The 24,509-nt window shown below is 43.9% G+C and overlaps 1 pseudogene; it reads left to right on the top strand.

Annotated features, from left to right (window-relative positions):
* The first annotated feature begins 1,883 nt into the window (after positions 1–1,883).
* LOC120050657 lies at positions 1,884–4,692 on the top strand (annotated as a pseudogene).
* Positions 4,693–24,509: the final 19,817 nt, after the last annotated feature.

Here is a 24,509-nt window from a genome sequence, read left to right as displayed (position 1 = left end):
AATGTGCTTTTGTGCTTTGCAGCGCTCTTATCATATTGACTACACAGGGGTTTATGCAAATGTTGACACAATGTTGTTTTCACACAAGTGCAGAAAGCTGAATGGGGAAAAGAGGAGAAAGTTCTGGGCATGAACAGGCTTTCAAGTTGCCAAGTTCATTAGCAATAATCATCAAATAATAATCCATGTAATAAAATCCATGTCTGAAATATGTCCCTGACCCTGACGGTCCAGTTCCATCCACTTTGAAGCGTACATCTAGAGAGTGCTTTCTTAGCAACGCAGCGCTCCCACGGCATGATGGGAAGTGACATTAGCGCCTGGTGCAGCCACGGAGAGGGCGGGGTCTAATAGAGGAGGCCAGGAGGGGTGAGCCATGCTGCTTCATCACACACACAGCATACACACACACACTTAGAAATACACACACACACAGACACAGACACACACACACACACACTCACAAATACACACACACATTTAAAAACACACACACCCAAATCTGTCCACATGCACATACTGCATCTCTTCATCCATCCAGAGAGTAGAGCAGGAGGTTCTCTGTTAGTAACCCACAGTGATGGACCACAGAAACATGGCATGTCTGACACAGTGGCAGACAAGACAACACCCCAGCCATTTCTTCTGCATTTATGTGATTAGTTTGATTAACGGGGGCTGAGCTACAGTGGTGTTTGTGAGACAAGGGCCCCCAAGTTGTCCGGGCCGGGTCTTTTCCCAAAAACGTCAGAATGGTTTGAGCTATCTATGAAAAGATGAGACTCTCACGAACACACTCATGTAACATGTTTTGCTCTATGATGCTCACAATCTACACAAGAGTCGTTAGAAGGTAAGGGGTTCTTCTACATAAAAAATCTTAGGAAATCCTTGGACATAGTGTCTATAATACTGTAATAAACTCACATAGTCGCTGTCACAAACTCCAAACTCCACACAGTTATCACTGACTAGTTGGATATTAATTTCCTACTGAGCAAACAATTTCTGTACTTTGGCTGACCTTATTTTTTTATTGACATTTGTCAATAAAACTCATGAACTCAACTGTTTATGTAAAATACTTTTGTGTTCTACTTGTAGCCCTGGTTGTCCTGAAAAGAACATGGTAAAACATTTAATTGTGAGGCTAAATATAAGGGCAGGATATGCAGATAAATGAATGTCAGATAAATGAATGTCAGATAAATGAATGTCAGATAAATGAATGTCAGATAAATGAATGTCAGACAAATGAATGTCAGACAAATGAATGTCAGACAAATGAATGTCAGATAAATGAATGTCAGACAAATGAATGTCAGACAAATGAATGTCAGATAAATGAATGTCAGATAAATGAATGTCAGATAAATTAAAAGCTGATTTGTCTCGGGTCTTGGGACTGAAGACAAACTAAGAAGTAAAAGACAGTGCTAACCACTACCTCTTATGTTGAAGCTACGAGGAAGCGAGAAAGAGGTGGTAAGAATAATCTTATCTGTAACCTACAGCCTTTCTCAAAGTATCTAACAGTTAATTAAAAATAGACCAGGAAGAGATTGCAGAGATGCAAAAGCCATATATAGTCAAAATATCAAGAGGAGTTGCACACAGATACAACTCAGTTAACAGACACAGCAGTGGAAGAACACCAGGTCTTCAGTCCAATGGACAAGCTATCCCACCGACGCCTCATCCCATAGGATAGAGGAGTATTCTGATTATCAATCTACAATCCCAGACAGATTTGTTAATCAACCTACACTGTATGACAAAATCTCAACTGGATAAGAAACAGGATGCTGAAAGTGATTTCCTACGGACAAACTACAGACGGCTTCACATCATCCTAGCAGACCAGTGTCTACTTCAAAAGAAAGATGAGGCTGGTCTCTGCTCAGTTTGGACTATTGGTGGTTTGGATCATCGGCTCCTGGGGTTGGTTAAGTAATAAATGTGTCCTCTATGACAATAAATGTAATTACTGGCTATCCATTCACTCCAGTTCCTGCCCTCACAGCAACCTAACTGCCGTTTGCTGGGATTTATCTGATCTCAAACTCAACCTTTCCATTGTTCCGCCAAACTACCGAGGCTCTCTGTCTCGAGATCAGGAGTGGGTCTGTGATGCAGTCTGGCGCTCTCTCTCGATTCTCCGTCCTTGAGACCATTCACATACGCGGATGTCTGTCCACGATTCTCCCTGGAACCTTCAAGGGGCTGTCCCATGTGAAGAAACTCTATCTGTTGTGTATGGGACAGTGTTACAATTCCTCACTTCTACCTAACACATTCAGTGACCTGACTAATCTTGAGGAATTGTCCATTGAGAACTACAGGATTTCTGTGATGGCACTGGACGCATTAGGAGGGATACCTCTTCTGAAGAAACTCACAGTCGATAGTTGTACAGAGGAACTCTCTGATTTGCTATGTGGGATAGTCAATATGTCACAGTCATTGACAGCCCTGGACTTTACTTCAGATGGGATAGTCATTTTAAGGCACCCAAACTGTTCGGACACCAACGGAGCTGTTCTTGAGCTTCCTTATTTCTACCGTCTTCAAGAGGTGTTTCTTAACTTCCCTAATGCCCACCGTTTAGAAAAAAAGAGCATTAAAATGCTTTGAAAACATTTAATCTCTTTTTTTGCCTGACAATGATGCGCTACAGACACAGCTTCTGCAGTCTGGTATCAGCAGGCTGCGTCATTTTGTGTTCAACAATAACAATTCTTTTGAATCCGTTTGTGAGACTGTATTCAAACTATCAATCAGACAAGTTCATATAAGTGATCATAAAACTGAGAACTACTCAGAGTCTGCAATAAGAAATTGTCAGGGGATCGAGGTGCTCAGACTCAGCATCTGTCATAGTGATAATGTTAGAGTCAACTTGATCCATTATTTGAAGAATCTCACTGATGTGTCAGTGTTAAGATACTGGGACGTTAAACCTGAGTGCATTGAGCTTTGTGACACTCACACTCAGGGCCCAATCACTTGGCTGAAGAGACTTTCCTTGACCCTACACATGCCAAGTATCACCTCAGAGCAGTTCAGTTGATTGAAAAATCTGGAATATCTGAAGAATCCAGCAACATTAACAATATTTCGGACTTTACATTTAACGGACTTGGTAAATTGAGGATCCTAAATTTAAGGGGTAACAATATCTCTCAGATTACAAAGAACAGTTTATTTGGCCTGCACAACTTAGAGACCCTAACACTGGAACTAAACCCACTTGTACACATTGAAGCTTTTGCGTTCATTCACCTCACTTCACTGAAGAATGTAGATTTAGGGGACATTCACCATCCAGCCAGCCAGTGGGAGAAGCGTGTGACTTTAAATCTGACGTACATATTTGGGGTCTTCCCTCCGGGATTGATGTACATGAACATTACCTCCTTTTTCGATTGTATCAACATCATCATCGGCAGCACAGCACCCCTAAACTAGGCTTGGCCCTTCAGGTCCGTGCCCAAAATGTGTCTTTCCAGGACTGCTGGAGGCCGTTCTTCAAGTCCGTCGTCAGCCTCACAGCTATAACGGAGCACCTCCTGTGTGGATCTCATTTTGCTGCAAAGTACTTCCCCTCCCTGGAGTATTTTGACTTCCAGTCTATGCTCTATGCAGAGTTTGTAGATATGACTGACCTGAACACACTTGTGCAGCTGAGGTATCTTAAGCTGATGAGAGTTGACCTTATCCTGCAACCGGGGCTGGCCATGGTGTTCCACAATCTGACCAAACTGGAGAGCCTGAACCTCATCTCCTGTAGGATCCTCACTCTGGAGGAGGAGCTGAGCAGAGACCTGCACTCCCTCGTGCAGCTGTCAATCAAAGTCCAAGAGGAGTTCAGTATGTTAGAGACCTTCCCAGAGCCCCTGACCAGCCTGAGTTACCTGTTGTTCTACAAACCTTGTCTGCACTGTAGCTGTGACAACACCTGGCTGGACAACTGGGCCAGGGGTCAGAGGCATATCCAGGTCATCATCTGGCACCCCAATGAGGCTGATCTGACCTGCAAAGATGAGACCGGTATCCAAAACTTTGCCAGGTACTCAGAGGCCAACTGTTCCCTGGACGTGGGCTTTGTCCTGCTCTTCTGCACCTCCCTGGGCCTGCTCCTCTTCATGCTGGTGACGGTGCTCTATCAGCTGGCTGGGGACTACCTGCTGGCCTTCTCTCTCCGTGCGGAGGCCCAACCCCAGAGGGCGCCACTGCTATGATGTGTTTGTGTCGTACAGCGGTAGAGACGAGCGCTGGGTGGTGGAGCAGCTGCTGCCGGGCTTGGAGCAGAGGGGGCCTCCCTACCTGTGTCTCTGTCTGCATAGCAGGGACTTCCAGCTGGGGAAGGACATTGTGGACAACATCACAGACAGCCTCTACAGCAGCCGCCACACTCTGTGTGTGGTGAGTCGTCACTACCTGCGCAGTAACTGGTGCTCCCTGGAGCTACGACTGGCCACCCTGCGTCTGTTGGTGGAGCACAGGGACATCCTTAACCTGGTCTTCTTGGAGGACATCCCTCCTCGCCAGCTGTGTGCCCACCACCGCCTGGCCAGGCTGGTCAAGACCAGGACCTACCTGGACTGGCCTCAGGAACCGGCCCTGCAGTCTGCCTTCTGGGACCGTTTGTGGATCAAACTGGCCACTCCTGAACCAGATCCCAGGCAGTAACATTTACATTGACATTTTGCTAATTTAGAAGACCCTCTTATCGAGAGCGAGGTAGAGTAGTGAGTGCATACATTTTCGTATTTGTAGTTTTTTTTGTCATAATAACACAACACACAAGATATACATGACTACCTTTATCATGGGTATTTTGAATTTACAGACATGGGAAAATAGTACATTTTTACATTTTGTTCCATACTGTGCTACCTGCATTGCAACAGATTTTGTTTTGGTCTTATTCTTTGAGTTTATTTTATTTTATTCAACATTGCAAATACATTTTTATTGTTTAACATATTGTGTTGTTATTGTTTTTTTCTTTGCTTCGCTTTCATTAAACTTCCCTGTTGGAAGGAATGTATATATAGTATGCCTTGATCATTTGATACCAAACACACACAAACACACTAGAGGCCAGTCTGATATTGTGTACTGAATGTCAAGCTGTCCATACTTTAAGAGTAGGAAAATGATTCACGTATACTGTATTGTTGATTGCACTGTGCACAAGACAACACAATATAGCCTCGCTACTGTTTTTCACTTTCTTTTTACTGTTGTTTTTATTTCTTTACTTACCTATTGATCACCTAATACCTTTTTTGCACTATTGGTTAGAGCCTGTAAGTAAGCATTTTACTGTAAGGTCTACACCTGTTGTATTCGGCGCATGTGACCAATACACTTTGATTTGATTTGAACACAATGTCCTCTTGTGTCACGGTTGATAGATTTGAGAGATAATCCACTGTTGCAGAGTAATCAAAATGCCCCTCCGTGTTTTAATGCCCCATAAGGAGATGTTCAGTCATCTGAGCATGTATAAGCTAAGGGGGCTGTCTGAGGTCCAGAGATCTGATTGACAAGTGGACATAATGGACAGATAAACATTTAACCAAGATCATTTTTAATGAAAAAGGCTAATTATCTTACGCTAAATAGGGAAATGAACTGAGGTTATCCTCTAACACACAATCCAATTTCTACAGGATCAGTGTGTGTGTGTGTGTGTGTGTGTGTGTGTGTGTATGTGTGTGTGCGTGCGTGCGTGCGTGCGTGCGTGCGTGCGTGCGTGCGTGCGTGCGTGCGTGCGTGCGTGCGTGCGTGCGTAGGTGAGAGTCTCTACATTGAGGTGGGTTGATGGGTATTTTACTATTGTGTTGTCCATTGTAGAGGGAAGTCAGAGTTCAGGGCAGGTTTACTCCATTAGCACAGAACAAACTCTTTGTGTTACATAAATAAAATATAAATAAGAGGGAGAGAGAGAGACAGAGAGAGAGAGGGAGAGACAGAGAGAGAGAGAGAGAGAGAGAGAGAGAGAGAGAGAGAGAGAGAGAGAGAGAGAGAGGGAGAGGGAGAGGGAGAGGGAGAGGGAGAGGGAGAGAGAGACAGAGAGACAGAGAGAGAGGGAGAGGGAGAGGGAGAGGGAGAGGGAGAGGGAGAGAGAGAGACAGAGAGAGAGAGAGAGAGAGAGAGAGAGAGAGAGAGAGAGAGAGAGAGAGAGAGAGAGAGAGAGAGGGAGAGGGAGAGGGAGAGAGACAGAGAGACAGAGAGAGAGGGGGATGGAGAGAGAGACAGAGAGAGAGAGAGAGAGAGGGGAGAGGGAGACAGAGAAAGACAGAGAGAGAGAGAGGGAGACAGAGAAAGACAGAGAGAGAGAGAATGTGTGTGTGTCTCTCAGTGATGGATGCTAATAGCTTGCCTTAAGCCACAATTCGAGGGGAGTCTACAATAAAGCAGAGTGCTTGTGTGGATGTGTTGTTGGTGTTGGTGTTGGTGGAGGTGTTGGTAGAGGTAGAGGTGTTGGTGGTAGAGGTGGTAGAGGTGGTGGTGTTGTCAGTGTTGGTAGAGGTGATAGTGGTGGTGGAGGTGTTGGTGGAGGTGGTGGTGTTGGTGTTGGTGGAGGTAGAGGTAGTGGTGTTGGTGGAGGTAGTGAAGGTGGAGATAGTGGTGTTGGTGTTGGTGGAGGTAGTGGTGTTGGTGTTGGTAGAGGTGTTGGTAGAGGTAGAGGTGTTGGTGGTAGAGGTGGTAGAGGTGGTGGTGTTGGTAGAGGTGTTGGTAGAGGTAGAGGTGTTGGTGGTAGAGGTGGTAGAGGTGTTGGTAGAGGTAGAGGTGTTGGTGGTAGAGGTGGTAGAGGTGGTGGTGTTGTCAGTGTTGGTAGAGGTGATAGTGGTGGTGGAGGTGTTGGTGGAGGTGGTGGTGGTGGTGGAGGTAGTGGAGGTGGAGGTAGTGGTGTTGGTGGAGGTAGTGGAGGTGGAGGTAGTGGTGTTGGTGGAGGTAGTGAAGGTGGAGGTAGTGGTGTTGGTGGAGGTAGTGAAGGTGGAGGTAGTGGTGTTGGTGGAGGTAGTGGAGGTGGAGGTAGTGGTGTTGGTGGAGGTAGTGGAGGTGGAGGTAGTGGTGTTGGTGGAGGTAGTGGAGGTGGAGGTAGTGGTGTTGGTGGAGGTAGTGAAGGTGGAGGTAGTGGTGTTGGTGGAGGTAGTGAAGGTGGAGATAGTGGTGTTGGTAGAGGTAGTGGTGTTGGTAGAGGTGTTGGTAGAGGTAGTGGTGTTGGTGTTGGTAGAGGTGTTGGTAGAGGTAGAGGTGTTGGTGGTAGAGGTGGTAGAGGTGGTGGTGTTGTCAGTGTTGGTAGAGGTGATAGTGGTGGTGGAGGTGTTGGTGGAGGTGGTGGTGGTGGTGGAGGTAGTGGAGGTGGAGGTAGTGGTGTTGGTGGAGGTAGTGAAGGTGGAGATAGTGGTGTTGGTGTTGGTGGAGGTGTTGGTAGAGGTAGAGGTGTTGGTGGTAGAGGTGGTAGAGGTGGTGGTGTTGTCAGTGTTGGTGGAGGTGTTGGTGGAGGTGGTGGTGTTGGTGTTGGTGGAGGTAGTGGAGGTGGAGGTAGTGGTGTTGGTGGAGGTAGTGAAGGTGGAGATAGTGGTGTTGGTGTTGGTGGAGGTAGTGGTGTTGGTGTTGGTAGATGTGTTGGTAGAGGTAGAGGTGTTGGTGGTAGAGGTGGTAGAGGTGGTGGTGTTGTCAGTGTTGGTAGAGGTGATAGTGGTGGTGGAGGTGTTGGTGGAGGTGGTGGTGTTGGTAGAGGTAGTGGAGGTGGAGGTAGTGGTGTTGGTGGAGGTAGTGAAGGTGGAGATAGTGCTGTTGGTGTTGGTGGAGGTAGTGGTGTTGGTGTTGGTAGAGGTGTTGGTAGAGGTAGTGGTGTTGGTGTTGGTAGAGGTGTTGGTAGAGGTAGAGGTGTTGGTGGTAGAGGTGGTAGAGATGGTGGTGTTGTCAGTGTTGGTAGAGGTGATAGTGGTGGTGGAGGTGTTGGTGGAGGTGGTGGTGTTGGTGGAGGTAATGGAGGTGGAGGTAGTGGTGTTGGTGGAGGTAGTGAAGGTGGAGATAGTGGTGTTGGTGTTGGTAGAGGTAGTGGTGTTGGTGTTGGTAGAGGTGTTGGTAGAGGTAGAGGTGTTGGTGGTAGAGGTGGTAGAGGTGGTGCTGTTGTCAGTGTTGGTAGAGGTGATAGTGGTGGTGGAGGTGTTGGTGGAGGTGGTGGTGTTGGTAGTGGTGGAGGTGTTGATGGTGGTGGAGCTGTTGGTGGTGGAGGTGGAGGAGGAGGTTTTGGTGGTGGTGTTGGTGTTGGTAGTGATGTTGGTGGTGGGTGGTGGTGGAGGTAGTGGTGTTGGTAAAGGTGGTGGTGATGTTGGTGGGTGGTGGTGATGTTGGTGTCGGTGGTGTCGGTGGAAGGTTGTAGTGGTGTTGGTGGTGGTGGTGTTGTTGGGTGGTGTTAGTAGTGGTGTTGGTGGTGGTGTTGGGGGAATTTGGTATTTTATTAGGATCACCATTAGCTGTTGCGAAAGCAGCAGCTACTCTTCCTGGGGTCCACACAGAACATGAAACATGACATAATAAAGAACAGCTCAAGGACAGAAGTCCATACATTTAAAAATGGCACACGTAGCCTACATAACAATACATACACACAAAATATCTAGGTCAAATAGGGGAGAGGCATTTTAATTTTTTAATTTTTAATTTCACCTTTATTTAAACAGGTAAGCTAGTTGAGAACAAGTTCTCATTTACAACTGCGACCTGGCCCAGATAAAGCAAAGCAGTGCGACAGAAACAACAACACAGAGTTACACATGGAATAAACAAGCGTACAGTCAATCACACAATAGACAAAATAGAAAGTCTATATACAGTGTGTGCAAATGGCATGAGGAGGTAAGGCAATAAATAGGCCATAGTAGCAAAGTAATTACAATTTAGCAGATTAACACTGGAGTGATAGATGAGCAGATGATGATGAGCAGATGATGGTGTGTAAGTAGTGATACTGGTGTGCAAAAGAGCAGCAAAGTAAATAAAAACAATATGGGGATGAGGTAGGTAGATTGGGTGGGCTATTTACAGATGGACTATGTACAGCTGCAGCGATCGGTAAGCTGCTCAGATAGCTGATGTGTAAAGTTTATGAGGGAAATGTAAGTCTCCAGCTTCAGCAATTTTTGCAATTCGTTCCAGTCACTGGCAGCAGAGAACTGGAAGGAAAGGCGGCCAAAGGAGGTGTTGGCTTTGGGGATGACCAGTGAGATATACCTGCTGGAGCGCTGTCACGAGAATTTTCAATCCCAATGATAATAACTAACAATCAATAAGCTTTGACCAATCCCCGAGGTTTGTAAGACCCTGGGTTTAATAATAATCAAGCAAAGACTCAGCTTATGCAAAAGGTTAGTACAGTTTATTCACGAGAACGTGCTGAAGTCCATAATACAAAGACATCCATTTTATAACTCACTCCCTACTTACGCACATACCTCCACACAAACAGTAGATATCCTACACACATACATACACACGAACAGTAGGTGAGTTGTATCCACTGTTTATCACTACCAAGCCAGCAGTTCCATTCCCCCAAGATTAGAGGAACCTTGAAAGGACTCCCTGTCCTATCGTAAGTTTCTCAGATTTCTAGCCAGGTCAGGTCATACATAGTTTAATGGATCTCGGTCTCTTCTTAGTCACACTGAGGTTTACCATTCTAATTCATTACAGATGTTACAGAATCGAATGATTACTAATAGTTACATTTGTCTAATTATTCATGATGTCATAATTACGTTTCAGGGTGGAATTGTTTAGTCATTACCTTTAAGCATATAAATTCCCTTATCAAGCGCGTGCTACGGATGGGTGTTGTTATCGTGACCAGTGAGCTGAGATAAGGCGGAGCTTTACCTAGCATAGACTTATAGATGACCTGGAGCCAGTGGGTCTGGCGACGAATATGTAGCGAGGGCCAGCTGACTAGAGCATACAGGTTGCAGTGGTGGGTGGTATAAAGCGCTTTGGTAACAAAAACGGATGGCACTGTGATAGACTACATCCAATTTCCTGAGTAGAGTATTGGAAGCTATTTTGTAGATGACATCGCCGAAGTCGCGGATCGGTAGGATAGTCAGTTTTACTAGGGTAAGTTTGGCGGCGTGAGTGAATGAGGCTTTGTTGCAGAATAGAAAGCCGATTCTAGATTTGATTTTGGATTGGAGATGTTTGATATGAGTCTGGAAGGAGAGTTTACAGTCTAGCCAGACACATAGGTATTTGTAGTTGTCCACGTATTCTAGGTCAGAACCGTCCAGAGTAGTGATGCTGGACGGGAGGGCAGGTGCGGGCAGCGAATGGTTGAAAAGTATGCATTTGGTTTTGCTAGCGTTTAAGAGCAGTTGGAGGCCACAGAAGTAGTGTTGTATGGCATTGAAACTCGTTTGTAGGTTAGTTTACTTCTTATGGCTGCATCCCGCTACCGGGATCGATATGACAGCAGCCAGATAAAGTGCAGGGCGCCAAATTCAAAAAACAGAAATCTCATAATTAAAATTGCTCAAACATACATGTGTCTTATATCATTTTAAAGGTATTCTTGTTGTTAATCCCACCAAAGTGTCCCATTTCAAATATGCTTTTCAGCGAAAGCACTACAAACGATTATGTTAGGTCACCATCAAACCACAATAAGCACAGCCATTTTTCCAGCGAAAGATAGCAGTCAGAAAAAGCAGAAATAGAGATAAAATGAATCACTAACCTTTGATTATCTTCATCAGATGACACTCATAGGACTTCATGTTAGACAATACATGCATGTTTTGTTTGATAAAGTTCATATTTATAACAAAAAATCTGAGTTTACATTGGCGCGTTAGATTCACTAGTTCCAAAAACATCCGGTGATTTTGCAGAGAGCCACATCAATTTACAGAAATACTCATAATAAACATTGCTAAAAGATACAACTGTTATGTATGGAATTTTAGATCCACTTCTCCTTAATGCAACCGCTGTGTCAGATTTCAAAAAAACTTTACGGAAAAATCACACCATGCAATAATCTGAGTACAGCGCTCAGAGACCAAAACAACCCAAACAGATATCCGCCATGTTGTGTAGTCAACAGAAGTCAGAAATAGCATTATAAATATTCACTTACCTTTGATGATCTTCATCAGAATGCACTCCCAGGAATCCCAGTTCCACAATAAATGTTTGTTTTGTTCAATAATGTCCATCATTTATGTCCAAATACCTCCTTTTTGTTCGCGCGTTTAGCCCAGTAATACAAATCCATGACACGCGATCACTAGGTGCAGACGAAAAGTCAAAAGGTTCCGTTACAGTCCGTAGAAACATGTCAAACGATGTATAGAATCAATCTTTAGGATGTTTTTAACATAAATCTTCAATAATGTTCCAACCGGAGAATTCCTTTGTCTTCAGAAATGCAATGGAACGCAAGCTAACTATCACGTGAACGCACGTGGCCAGCTCGTGGCTCTCTGGCAGATCTCTGACTCATTCCCCTCTCATTTGCCCCCACTTCACAGTAGAAGCATAAAACAAGGTTCTAAAGACTGTTGACATCTAGTGGAAGCCTTATGAAGTGCAATATGACCCCATAGACACTGTGTATTCAATAGGCAAAGAGTTGAAAAACTACAAACCTCAGATCTCCCACTTCCTGGTTGGATTTTTTCTCAGGTTTTTGCCTGCCATATGAGTTATTTTATACTCACAGACATCATTAAAACAGTTTTAGAAACTTCAGAGTATTTTCTATCCAGCTCTACTAATTATATGCATATTCTTGCTTTTATGGCTGAGTAGCAGGCAGTTTAATTTGGGCACGCTTTTCATCCAAAATTCCCAATGCTGCCCCCTACCCTAGAGAAGTTTTAAGAGAGGAATGTGATTTGAGAATATAAGATATATTGTTTTTTTATAACTGTGCACAGTCAGTACCCACCGCCCCTGAGTGAGGTTGGAGAGCGTGTCAACCTGACGGAGCCGTCCCTTTCAAACAAACTGTATAAATGATGAGTCAAGTAATTAACACAGCAGACCAGAAAAGTGTCAAGCTGCAGCCACACGTTTAAAGTGGTCTGAACTTTGAATCTTAACACGACGAAGAAACGATAAACTCACCTCCAGGACAATCACTGGTACGGCTGATTAGCTGTCCTAAGTAAAGTATCTTCTAAAGCAAATTTAAGTGTGACCATTCTACTACTCCACTCAAACCATTGTTTTACGCTACTCTCATCACCCCACTGGGAACCATCGACACAGCTGGCTAGCATATCTTCAAAGAGCTAATGGAAGGAAAATAAACTCTGTAGTTCTGTTCCGGACAACACGACAAGTCACCAGATACCGGACAACTACAGAGAAGAACAACAGTAGAAGACTTCTTGGAACCCTTTTGGACAATCAGAGTCTTACCAGAGTGACGCGAAAAGGCCCAACTCCCTTTCCAAGGCGGCACTGTCCATCGAGAGAGATCCAGCGAACTAAGACATTTCACATAAATACAGTTGAAGTCGGAAATTTATATACACCTTAGCCAAATACATTTAAACTCAGTTTTTCACAATTCCTGACATTTAATCCTAGTAAAAATTCCCTGTCTTAGGTCAGTTAGGATATTTCTTTCATCACATTCACAGTGGATCAGAAGTTTACATTCACTCAATTAGTATTTGGTAGCATTGCTTTTAAATTCTTTAACTTGGGTCAAACGTTTTGGGTAGCCTTCCACAAGCTTCCCACAATAAGTTGGGTGAATTTTGGCCCATTGCTCCTGACAGAGCTGGTGTAACTGAGTCAGGTTTGTAGGCATCCTTGCTCGCACACGCTTTTTCAGTTCTGCCCATAAATTTTCTATGGGATTGAGGTCAGGGCTTTCTGATGGCCACTCCAATACCTTGACTTTGTTGTCCTTAAGCCATGTTGCCACAGCTTTAGAAGTATGCTTGGGGTCATTGTCCATTTGGAAGACCCATTGACGACCAAGCTTTAAATTCCTAACTGATGTCTTGAGATGTTGCTTCAATATATCCACATAATTTCCCTCCCATCTATTTTGTGAAGTGCACCAGTCCCTCCTGCAACAAAGCACCACCACAACATGATGCTGCCACCCCCGTGCTTCACGGTTAGGATGGTGTTCTTCGACTTGCAAGCCTCCCCCTTTTCCCTCCAAACATAATGATGGTCATTATGGCCAAACAGTTATATTTGTGTTTCATCAGACCAGAGGACATTTCTCCAAAAAATACAATCTTTGTCCCCATGTGCAGTTGCAAACCATAGTCTGGCTTTTTTATGGTGGTTTTGGAGCAGTGGCTTCTTCCTTGCTGAGCGGCCTTTCAGGTTATGTTGATATAGGACTCGTTTACCCTGGATATAGATACTTTTGTACCTGTTTCCTCCAGCATCTTCACAAGGTCCTTTGCTGTTGTTCTGGGATTGATTTGCACTTTTCGCACCAAAGTACGTTCATCTCTAGGAGACAGAACGCATCTCCTTCCTGAGCGGTATAACGGCTGCGTGGTCCCATGGTGTTTATACTTGCGTACTATTGTTTGTACAGATGAACGTGGTACCTTCAGGCGTTTGGAAATTGCTCCCAGGGATGAATCAGACTTGAGGTCTGCAATTTTTTTCTGAGGTCTTGGCTGATTTCTTTTGATTTTCCCATGATGTCAAGCAAAGAGGCACTGAGTTTGAAGGTAGGCCTTGAAACACATCCACAGGTACACCTCCAATTGACTCAGATGATGTCAATTAGCCTATCAGAAGCTTCTAAAGCCATGACATCATTTTCTGGAATTTTCCAAGCTTTTTAAAGGCACAGTCACCTTAGTGTATGTAAACTTTTGACCCACTGGAATTGTGATACAGTGAATTATTGTCACGGCTGTTGAATGAAGTGGACCAAGGTGCAGCGTGGTGAGCGTACATTTTGTAATTAATTAGAAATGACGTCGGAAAAACTGGGCACCCTCGTTGCGGGCCCCGGACTGGGCACCCTCGTTGCGGGCCCCGGACTGAGCACCCTCGTTGCGGGCCCCAGACTGGGCACACTCGCTGCGGGCTCCGGACTGGGCACCCTCGCTGCGGGCCCCGGACCGGGAACCCTCGTTGCGGGCCCCGGACTGGAGACCCTCGCTGGAGGCTCCGGACTGGTGACCGTCGCTGGAGGCTCCGGACTGGAGACCGTCGCTGGAGGCTCCGGACTGGACACCGTCGCTGGAGGCTCCGGACTGGAGACTGTCGCTGGAGGCTCCGGACTTGAGAACGTCGCTGGAGGCTCCGGACTGGAGAACGTCGCTGGAGGCTTCGTGCCATGACTCCTCACTGGAGGCTTCGTGCCATGGATCATCACTGGAGGCTTCTTGCCATGGATCATCACTGGAGGCTTCGTGCCATGGATCATCACTGGAGGCTTCTTCTTTCAGGCTTGTATTCTGAAAAATGAGGAAGTAAGAGCTTTTTAATGCGCGAGACCGAGAAAGTGCCTTTCTTGTTTACCTTTTAAATTGACGACGTTATTGTCCGGTTCAAATATTATCGATTATTTAGGCTAAAAACAACCAGAGGATTGAAAATAAACATCATTTGACATGTTTCTATGAACTTTACGGATACAATTTGGATTTTTTTGTCTGCCTGTTTTGACTGCGTTTGAGCCTGTGGATTACTGAACAAAACGCGCAAACAAAACTGAGGTTTTTGGATATAAAGAGACTTTATCGAACAAAAGGAACATTTATTGAGTAAATGAATGTCTGCTGAGTGCAACCATATGAAGATCATCAAAGGGATTAATTTTATCTCTATTTCTGACTTGTGTAACTCTTCTACTTGGCTGGTTACTGTTTGTAATGATTTGTCTAGTGGGCTATGTTCTCAAATAATCGTAAGGTATGCTTTCGCCGCAAAGCATTTTTTAAATCTGACACCGTGGTTGGATTGACAAGAAGTTCATCTTTATGTTTATGTTTTGTTTTCTGAATTTTTATAATGAGTATTTCTGTATTTGAATTTGGCGCCCAGCAGTTTCACTTGCTGTTGAAGAGGTGGGACGCTAACGTCTCACGTACCCAAGAGAGGTTAAGTGTCTCTGTTCCTCTCTCTCTCGCCCTCTCCATCTCTTTTGTAAGAAGCAGCCATATTGTTGTCAGTCCGCTAGGGACCTTTTTTAACGTATTAAGTGTGTATGTTTATCCTGTGTTACCAATTAATTAGCTAGTGAATAAATCATTTAACACATTTGTGTAGTACTGAATGATAAGTAAGGCTCTGGTTTTTGCAGATGCAAGGAGGTTATGACTGTTCAGAATGATGATACGATATGAGGTTATGTTTAATAAGTTGACTGTTTAAAGATGTGATCGGTAAAAACCTTTTAGAGTTTAATTCAGGAGATGGTAACTCTTTAAAATACGATCTTGTGGTGCCCCAGATCCTAATGAGTTCATTGTTACATGATTCATTTAATTGGGTAAAAAAATAAATAGTTGATTAGATAAATCTTCAGATTAATGTTCAAGTCAAGTCACGACACAGCCAAGAGGGACCAAGATGGACTAGCATGCATAGTATTTATATTAGCCCTCTGATTAAAATGAAGAGAAAGACGTGCTGCTCTGTTCTGGGCCAGCTGCAGCTTAACTAGGTTGTTTTTAACAGCACTTGACCACATGGCTGGACAATAATCAAGATAAGGCAAAATTATAGCCTGCAGGACTTGCTATGTGGAGTGTGGAGTCAAGAAAGCGGAACATCTCTTTATTATGGACAGACCTCGCCACATCTTTACAACCATTGAATCTATATGTTTTGACCATAACAGTTTACAATCTAAAGTAAAACCAAGTAATTTAGTCTCCTCAACTTGTACAACAGCCACACCATTCATCACCAGATTCAGCTGAGTTCTAGAGCTTAGGGAAGATTTTGCACCAAATGCTTAGTCTCATAGTTTTAGAGATGTTCAGGACCCGTTTATTACTGGCCACCCATTCCAAAACGGACTGCAACTCCTTGATAAGGGTTTCAGTGACTTCATTAGCTGTGGTTGCTGACACATATATGGTTGAATCATCAGCATCAATGGACACACAGGATTTTTTTTATGCCAGTGGCATGTCATTGGTAAAAATATAAAAGGTAGAGGGCCTAGAGAACTGCCCTGCGGTATACCACACCCTACATGTTTGACATTAGAGAAGCTTCCATTAAAGAAAACCTCTGAGTTCTATTAGATCTATTAGATCAATAGCTCTGAATCCACGATATGGCAAAGCTTGAAAAGCAATAAAACATATGTTTTCTCAACAACAGCTTATGGTCAATAATATCAAAGGCTGCACAGAAATCTAACAGTACAGCTCACACAATCTTCTTCTTATCAATTACTTTCAATCAGTCATCATTCATTTGTGTCAGTGCAGTACCTTTCTCTATAAGCATGCTGAACGTCTTTTGTCAAGAGCTGGCAGCAAACTGATTGGTCTGCTGTTAGAACCAATAAAGGCCGCTTTACCACTCTTGGGTAGCGGAATAACTTTGGCTTCCCTCCAAGCCTGAGGACAAACACCTTCCTCTACTCTCAGATTAAAGATATGTCAGATAGTAGTGAGCATAGAGTCAGCTACCATCCTCAGTAGCTTTCCATCTAAGTTGTCAATGCCAGGAGGTTTGTCATTATTGATCGATAACAATCATTTTCCCACCTGTCCTACACTAACTTTACAAAATGTAAACTTTTCTTTCATTATTATTATTTTTAAGCATGAATAGGATGGCTCACTGTGTGCTGTTGGCATTTCCTGCTTAAGTTTGCCCACTTTGCCAATGAAGTAATCATTAAAATAATTGGCAACATCAAATGGTGTTGTGATGAATAAGCCATCTGATTCGATGAAAGATGAACTTGAATTTATCTTTCTACCCATAATTTAATTTAAAGTGCGCAGAAGATTTTATATCATTGATCTTGGCATCATAATACAGTGAAGGAGTGAGTTGTTGCATGTATGTGGTGTTGGTAGTGGTAGTAGTGGTGTTGGGGGGGGGGGGGGGGGGTGGGTGTTGGTAGTGGTAGTAGTGGTGTTGGGGGGGTGTTGGTAGTGGTAGTAGTGGTGTTGGGGGGGGGGGGGGTGTTGGTAGTGGTAGTAGTGGTGTTGGGGGGGTGTTGGTAGTGGTAGTAGTGGTGTTGGGGGGGGGGGGGGGTGTTGGTAGTGGTAGTAGTGGTGTTGGGGGGGTGTTGGTAGTGGTAGTAGTGGTGTTGGGGGGGGGGGGGGGGTGTTGGTAGTGGTAGTAGTGGTGTTGGGGGGGGTGTTGGTAGTGGTAGTAGTGGTGTTGGGGGGGTGTTGGTAGTGGTAGTAGTGGTGTTTGGGGGGGGGGGTGTTGGTAGTGGTAGTAGTGGTGTTGGGGGGGTGTTGGTAGTGGTAGTAGTGTTGTTGGGGGGGGGGGGTAGTAGTGGTGGTGGTGGTAGTGGTGGTGGTATAGTGGATAATACTGTACTTACAACCAACATACAGTAACTTCTCTTTCTCCAGTATACATGCAAAAAGTCACTCCTTCACACAAACTCACACTCACATTTCACCCACACCTCCACTCTACTCCATTCATAATTCACCTATCAATATTTCAGCATGACATTAAGGGGAAACTGCTGTTGCTAGGCTGAATCACTTATTTTCTCCTGTCATCACCCTGATTGTAGTCAAAATGTAAAAAAATAACATTAAATGGGGAACAATTTATAAATGGCAATATCAAAAGAAAATACTTACTCACACACACACACACACACACACACACACACACACACACACACACACACACACACACACACACACACACACACACACACACACACACACACACACACACACACACACACACACAGGGGGATCACATCTGGACTTACAGACTTGGAGGGGGGAGGGAAGAAAAGTGGATGGGGTTACATGGCTAGATTCACGTTAATGAATCATGCCCCCCCCTCCTCATTGCCCCCCTCTACCCTTCCCCACATCATCCTACACCCTGCAGCACCCACTGCCATATAGCTTCCCCCCCCATGCCTCCACACACACACCTACAATACTATTATCTTACATTATACTATGTGTTCTGTAGACATGCAGATTTGAATGTTTTATTTTAAATAGCTGGGTTTTATTTCTATTGCCATTCAAACAAAATGGAAAACACTGTATGCTTACATGTACACTTTGTATTCATGAATATGTAGATTTGCATGGATGCATTCTTTGAATTTCATATCACTTTAAAGACTGCCTGTAGTTAGCCCTGATATAAATATCAACTAATGGCATTTCACTGACATTTGACTGGGTACATTTTTGTCCTCGCAGACGGTGTGAATGTTTTTGGTAATGCTCAGTGTGCTGTGAGGCTTCCTAACAAGCACTATTGCCCTGTGTGTGTGTGTGTGTGTGTGTGTGTGTGTGTGTGTGTGTGTGTGTGTGTGTGTGTGTGTGTGTGTGTGTGTGTGTGTGTGTGTGTGTGTGTGTGTGTGTTAAATGCCTGAGTGTGTATGTGTTTGTGCAGATGTTTGTGCAGATGTTTTTGGCATTCGTGTCTAGTACTCCCTCCTGTTTCTGTTTAGGGAAGTGAGGTTTCATGCTTGTCAGACACACACACACACATGCACACACACAGTGGAGTGTGCATTGGAGCAGCTCTGTGCTTTGCTGATTGTGCTGGTCAATGTGCTTCACTGTGGGACTGCATGCCCCCAAGACTGAGGTTGAGTCTAGACACGAGCCAGCCAAGCCACCCTGCTGACCTATATCCTACAGTTACACTGCACACCCGCACAGAGAGAGAGAGTCAGAGTCAGATAGAGAGAGGGAGCGAGACTGAGAGACACAGAGAGAGAGACAGAGATAGACAGGGAGAGAGAGAGAGACAGAGAGAGGAAGGGAGAGAGAGAGGCAGGGAGGGAGAGAGACAGAGAGGGGAAGGGAGAGAGAGAGGCAGGGAGAGAGAGAGACAGAGAGAGGAAGGGAGAGAGAGAGGCAGGGAGAGAGAGAGACAGAGAGAGAGAGACAGAGAGAGGAAGGGAGACAGAGAGAGGAAGGGAGACAGAGAGACCGAGAGGAGAGAGAGAGGGAGGAAGGTGGAGAGAGAGATGAAGGGATATAGAGAGACAGAAAGAGGAAGGAAGAGAGAGACAGAGAGGAAGGGAGAGAGAGAGAGAGAGGAAAGGAGAGAGAGAGTGAGAGGAAGGGCTGTGATAGAGTGTTGGAAATGGAGAGCAACTGAAGAGAGAGAGCAGAGAGAGGAGGAGAGAGTAAAGTGAGATGGGGGATGTGAGGCTGAGAGGGAGAGAGGTGTACTGTAGACATGCAGGCATGAGGACAGGAAAGAGGGGGATGAAGAAGAGAAGAGAGATCGGTATGGATAATTCAGAACGAGGTCCAAAGGGGGATAGCAGGGCATGCGGAGAGATGGAAGTCACTGAAGCAAAATGAGAAAAATTGTTAAGTATGTGGAACAAAACCCAGAAGAAGAAAAAACACCCCAGGAGAAGACAGATTGGAGTGCGTACAGCATTATGTCACTGAACAGCGTAACAAAATATTCTAAAGCCCAACTCAAAGGAATGCCTGTGTTAATCCCCTTGGTAACACTTGTTAAAGTATCAATCAAGGTTTGATAGGGTGTAAGCAGTTCAGTAGTTCAGTAGTTACTATTGAAAGGCAAGAATAGATACTTTATAGATCTTTTGTAACAGATTAATACATTTATATAGAATATACATAAATGGTTTATATACAGTATGTCAAACCCTTGCAATTTGCATCTTTGGTAACACTTAGTTTGATGGTGTGCCTGTGGAATATGCCAGTATTAAATTACTTGTTAATATTCCTAAACTGTTAGTAAATCATTACATAGTATTCCTTTATGTATTAATTAATATTTTGTGAATACATTTGGGCCTATATAATCATAAATCATTTACACATATGGACTAAACAAAACATACCCTTCCATAAATGTTTGGATTCATGCCCGCCTAAAATATATTGCCAATATATTAAATAGATTCTTGCCCTTCTGTACAAACCCTAGCGTGTGCTTTTTGTGAACTTCGAGTGCGTTCTTGAAGCCACACTGGTTTTGCCATTAAAATTAACAGAGGCTGGGAGATAAATAATATTACCTGGATGGTATAACCGATTTCCCTTGCAATTCCCATGAACAAGCATTGCGTTGAGCATTGAGCATTGCGTTGAGCATTGAGCATTGCGTTGAGCATTGCGTTGAGCGTTGAGCATTGCGTTGAGCATTGCATTGAGCCTTCGTGGCACAAGTTTTGTGAATTCTTGAAGCACAGCATCTAAAAACTATCGCTCCATGCAAATCGTCTCTTGAAGATAGCAACTTTTCTGGAACATCCCCAGAATCTCAGACTGCCCCTCATAAGCGAAATACTTATGACTTGTGACTTTGATATTAAAACTCACTCAACTGTCTTGCAGTGTTAGAAGCCAATCAAGCTTGCAATTGTGCTCGCGCCAAGCTGTGTAGAGAGAGAAAAAACCTTTTCAACCGGAAGTGAATCTGTGTTTAATCATGTTTATAATCAGTTTAGAGCGAGACCTCCACATACTTTACAGTTGATGTAAAGTGTTACCACATTCTTCATAGAGAAACTAAACAGTTTCAACAATTATTTTGTAATGGTATCTAGAAAACCCTAATATCCTATTATTCCAAAACGTGTTAAAAGTCTATAATGTAGGTTACATGTTACTTACATGATGAGCAGCTGCATTTGATACAATGGTAATTGTGTTTCAGCACAACAAAATGAATATGATAACAACAAAGGTTTATTTGTGTCCGTCTAGTATACTTGAGGTGGAGTAGTGGTGTGTATTTGTTTATGAAATGGCTCAGTATAGCCAATGTAAAGTCAAGTGTTTCCCACTTAAAACCATAAACTTCAATGAATAAATCTGTCCACTTTTTCTTTCCCATCCTTCCTCCTATAAGCGAGACAATGAATGAGCCAGACAGAGGAAGACTTGACATGTTTCTTCTCCTTTCTTCTGTGTATTGAGAGTATCAGCTGGACTGTACTAATGGTGTTTGTATGTGTGAATGGAACAGGGTACTTTTTGTGTGTGTGTGTGTGTGTGTGTGTTTGTATGTGTGAATGGAACAGGGTACTTTTTGTGTGTGTGTGTGTGTGTGTGTGTGTGTGTGTGTGTGTGTGTGTGTGTGTGTGTGTGTGTGTGTGTGTGTGTGTGTGTGTGTGTGTGTGTGTGTGTGTGTGTGTGTGTGTGTGTGTGTGTGTGTGTGTGTGTGTGTGTGTGTGTGTGTGTGTGTGTGTGTGTGTGTGTGTGTGTGTGTGTGTGTGTGTGTGTGTGTGTGTGTGTGTGTGTGTGTGTGTTCCAGACAGCAGCACATAAGACTTAAGTAGATGCTCATCAAAGCGTATGTAATACCAGAGAACAATCATGTAATCCCTGATGCGTCCCCTTCTCATTTTAAACTCTGTCACATTAGCAATCCCAAAACCCTTATTACTGTGTCTTACTTAGGAACTTATCCTCCGTGTGGTCAGATGATCAACATACTGTAAATGAAACAACATCAAGAGTTGTGTGAGGTCAAATCTTAACATCAGATCTCATGCCAAGACAGAGCTGATGAACCTGGGACTGATTTGGAAATACAAAATATTTAGCATAATTTCTGGCTTTATTCTTACTATATATATTATCTAAATGTATTTTATCATGTCAAGTTAGTTTTTTTTCTACAAAAATCTGCTAATGTCATTAAATTCACACACACACACACACACACACACACACACACACACACACACACACACACACACACACACACACACACACACACACACACACACACACACACACACACACACACTCCATGGGGGATTGTTGTTACTTCTTAATCCTTACAGATTAATAGACCAACAGACTAATTTTACGTCAGCCCAATCCAAGAGAGATGTCAAATCATCCCCCAGCAGTTAACGGTGTGGTTCGTATTTGCATGGTGGGGTGGGTGTGCGTGTTGGTAGGGGAGGTGAGGGGGGGTTACCAGTGAGCCGGAGAGAATGAAAAGGGAGAAGCCAGATTCTCTAGTCTAGTGAGTGAGTGACAGGGCCACATTGATGGGCACACCTGTTGTTGACACAAACACACACATATACACACACACTTCTGTAGACATACCAGGCCCCGATGCTGCATGGTGGATGTATGGAGGGATGTTCTGATTTGATATAAAGTCATTAGCCTTAGCCATGTGCTGACTGTAATATTCTCACAGTGCGGAAAGGGTAAACTGCTTATAGACGTAATCTTATAGATGTGCCATAGGAAACACTGCTTTATGTCAAACAGTGGTGCGGCCCACTGCCCTCTAATCCCCATGCTAGACGTGGGATTAAAGAGGAGGGCGAGCAAGGGGTTAAAAACATGAGCCCCCGCTCTTCTACCCATGCCCACCACCCACATCCATATAGTCGCTATCTCCAGATTAAAGTGCTTAGTGCTGCCCCTGTGAAACAGACAGTAAGAGGATTTTGGGGCGTACCCCAGTGATTTGTTATTGGTCTCCTGTAAAAGTCTCTGGTCAAGCATCCCTCTGATAGGGTGGAGGTCAAAAGGTAAGGGTTAGAGGTGGGCAGGACTTGATGAAGATAGGGGCCTGTGTGGTGTGTTATCAATCAGAGAATAGGGATTTATCATTCCAGGGAGTTTTATATGTACTGAACAAAAATATAAACACAGCATGTAAAGTGTTGGTCCCATGTTTCATGAGCTGAAATAAAATGACCCAGAAATGTTCCAGATGCACAAAAAGCTAATTTCTCAAATTTGTTAACATCCCTGTTAGTGAGCATTTCTCCTTTGCCAAGATAATCCATCCACCTGACTGGTGTGGCATCCCAAGAAGCTGATTAAACAGCATGATCATTAAACAGGTGCACGTTGTGAACAGAGTGCCACATGGAGGCGGTGGGGTTATGGTATTGGCAGGAATAAGCTACGAACACCATCACCTCATGTTTTAGCATGATAATGCACCGCCCAATGTCGCAAGGATCTGTACACAATTCCTGGAAGCTGAAAATGTCCCAGTTCTTCCATGGACTGCATGCTCACCAGACATGTCACCCATTGAGCATGTTTGGGATGCTCTGGATCAACGTGTACGACAGCGTTTTCCATTTCCCACCAATATCCAGCAACTTCACACAGCCATTAAAGAGGATTGGGACAACATTCCACAGGCCACAATCAACAGCCTGGTCAACTCTATGTGAAGGAGATGTGTCGCGCTGTATAAGGCAAATGGTGGTCACACTAGATACTGACTGGTATCCTGAGTCACGCCTCTACTTTCTTTCAAGGTATCTGTGACCAACATATGCACATCTGTATTCCCAGTCATGTGAAATCCATAGATTAGGGCCTAATGAATTAATTTCAATTTACTGATATCCTTATATGAACTGTATAGTCAAATATTTTAAATTGTTGCATGTTGCGTTTATATTTTTGTTCAATATATACAGTATTTCCACACTATGAGGTTGGAATAATACTGTGAAATTGTGAAAATAATGACAATGCACTTTTAGTGTAAGAACTGAAATTTCAGCCTGTTTTGGTGGGAGGGAGTTTTGGCCTTCCATGGTGACATCACCATGACATAAATTATCTAATAGGCCAATAAGAAAGAATGTTCCAAAACCTCTCTGCCAATAACAGCAAATGTACTGCTTCCGCTCCCCACTCAAAACACTCCCAGACAGTCCTAGCAAAATTCTTGAAACCCAGAAATGATTTGATATTGACATAAAAACTGCGTCATTGGACTTTTATCTAATGGCACAGAGCACAGTTTCTACTAACTTAACATATGGAATTGTTTTAATATGTTTAAACAAGGATCATTTAGCTAATTGATTTTGAAGTGTAGGACCCCTGTAGGTATAAAAACGTTGATGAAGTTTTTGATGAGATATTGAATTTGGCCTTACTGCTCTTAGCTGATAGAAACACATTGAATAACAGACTCATACATGGCAAAATAGAGAGAGAAAAAATAAATCAAACGGAAGTATGTTTTGAAGTGTCTGTCCTGTATCTGAGATACATAAGAAAGATCAGGAAATGATATATACACCACATGACCAAAAGTATGTGGACACCTGCTTGTTGAACAGCTCATTCCAAAATCATGGGCATTAATGTGGAGTTGGTCCCCCCTTTGCTGCTATAACAGCCTCCACTCTCCTGGGAAGGCTTTCCAATAGATGTTGGAACATTGCTGCAGGGACTTGCTTCATTGAGCCAAAAGAGCATTAGTGAGGTCGGGCACTGATGTTGGGGGATTAGGCCTGGTTTGCAGTCGTCGTTCCAATTAATCCCAAAGGTGTTCGATGGGGTGGAGGTCAGGGCTCT

This window comes from Salvelinus namaycush, chromosome 1 (genome assembly GCF_016432855.1).
Source record: "Salvelinus namaycush isolate Seneca chromosome 1, SaNama_1.0, whole genome shotgun sequence".
Classification (NCBI taxonomy): domain Eukaryota; kingdom Metazoa; phylum Chordata; class Actinopteri; order Salmoniformes; family Salmonidae; genus Salvelinus; species Salvelinus namaycush.
This window is presented reverse-complemented; position numbering and strand designations above follow the sequence as displayed.